The sequence below is a fragment of the Lactuca serriola genome, chromosome 3 (assembly GCF_051521515.1).
Source record: "Lactuca serriola cultivar US96UC23 chromosome 3, Lser_US96UC23_V15, whole genome shotgun sequence".
Lineage (NCBI taxonomy): Eukaryota > Viridiplantae > Streptophyta > Magnoliopsida > Asterales > Asteraceae > Lactuca > Lactuca serriola.
Window position 1 is genome coordinate 232,359,601 of NC_136410.1, and position 2,267 is coordinate 232,361,867.

Genomic DNA, 2,267 nt, shown 5'->3' on the forward strand with positions numbered 1-2,267 from the left:
TTGTATTCATATTTATATTCGTATTCGTATTCGTATTCGTATTGCTATTCGTATTCGTATTCGTATTCGTATTCGTATTTGCATTTGTATTCGTATTCGTATTGCTATTCGTATTCGTATTCGTATTCGTATTCGAATTCGTATTCGCATTCATATTCGTATTCGTATTGCTATTCCTATTTGTATTTGTATTCGTATTTGTATTGCTATTCCTATTCGTATCCGTATTTGTATTCTTATTCGCATTCGTATTCATATTCGTATTGCTATTCCTATTCGTATTTGTATTCGTATTTGTTTTATTTCTAACTTTACTTTCGTATCTACGGGGAGCTTATATCAAGATCATTTTAATACTTTAAGATTCATGCTTTTAACAACAATTATATGGAAATTCATTTGTGAAATATAAAATTTAGTATTTTAAAACAAGCTTCACAAATAACATGATGGTTTATTCTGCAAGTTGGACGATTGGTTAATATAGTTTTTCATGTTAAAAGCATACGAAATACGAAATAGATCAAATAAAATCATAATTTTGAGTACAAGATTGCCTTGTACTTTTACTTGTATTCCCCCCTGAAAACATTGAAAAACATTGAAAAAGGGTAGGGGTATGAACTCACCGATCGAAGAGTGTGCTTGATTTGCATGCTAAACGTTAGTTCGGGGCTTGAACGCGTGTGAGGTCCCTATGTAATATGAAAAGATACACATTTGTATCTAATTAGGATTTGAACTACCATTTCGATAAGATTATACACTTCCAAGACGCGAAAACACTTCATTACAAGTGTTTGGAGTGACCCGGGTGACATTTAGGGACATATACAACTTGGATATGGATTTTATCCCTCAAGAGTAAACTGATAAGAGGGTTTACGGCCCTAATGACCCACTCCCCATGATTTTACGGTCGTAAACTCATGGTGGGGTGTTCTATGGTGCTAAATGGCCTTATATCGCTTGGGAAAATTTGCTAGGATCAAATCTAAGGCATTGGAATGGATTAAACTCACATATGGACCATTTAATGGAGTTTACGGCAGTAAACTAGGAGTTTACGGCCGTAAACTCCCCCACACTCAATCCTTTGATGTTTTGATGGTCCTAGGTCCTTTACAAGAGTTTCTAAGTCATTATACAAGCCTTGGGATGAGTTTAAGGTACCTTTTGACCATGTTTTAGGATTTTACGGCCTAAGAACCCATTCTTGAGGGGTTTACGGTCGTAAGCTCTTATGGCATTTGTTCTAGCATGTTTAAGGTCCTAATCTTGGTTGTAGTTGCTTCTAGACTTCATTCTAAGGCTTATGAGGTGTGTAAGTGGCATTTTAACACCTTAATTTGAGTTTACTCCCCATGGATAGGTGTTTATGGTCCAAGCATATTCTTAGGCCGTAAACTCATGTCCATGCCCTAAATGAAGACTTTAAGGTGCCCTAAGTCCATGCAAATAAGTCCCTTAGTCATATCTAATCTCCAAATGAGGATTGGAAGGGTTTTAAGGCTCAAAACCCCCCATTATATGTGTTCACGGCCTAAGGAGGTTCCAAGACCGTAAACACATGTTTATGGTCCTATTCCTCATTTTTTTCACAAATTTGAAGGTTAAAGGTGTTATACTAGGAGCTAGGATAGTTACCTTGATGATTTGGAGCTTGATTTGGATGATTTTGGCTTGATTTCGAGTTTTAGAGAGTGAAATTAGAGAGAGAGAGAGAGTAGAGAGAGTGGAAAGGCTTCAAATGAGGCTCTCTCAACTTTATATATGCTCAAGGTTTGGGACACGGTGGAATTCTACCCGATACTGATGTTAAGTGAGGCTTTTGATCGCACCCGATTTAATTGTTTTATAACTTGACGGAATAAAACTAAAATTTTTCCAAATAATAATTTGGGGCGTTTCCACGAGTTTCTATTGCGTTTGGACAATTATTAAGTCATAATAGCAAACTCGAATTTAATGACTTAATTTAGAAACGAAATGGAAACAATTTAAGACGATGATTTTTTTTTTAAAAGATGGAACGGATTACAACGACGGAACGAACTTCGGTTGTCACAAAAGACCATCCTCAAAGTCAAATCATTGGAGAATCTTCTGAAAAAGTATTAACTCAATCACAGCAGAAAGCGAAGCAAGCTGAACTGTTCTCTCAAGTAGAATTTTGCATGTTTAAGTCTTTCGTCTCCAAAGTTGAACCAAAGACGATAAATACATCTCTTGATTATTTCGATTGGGTTCAAGCCATGCAAGACGAG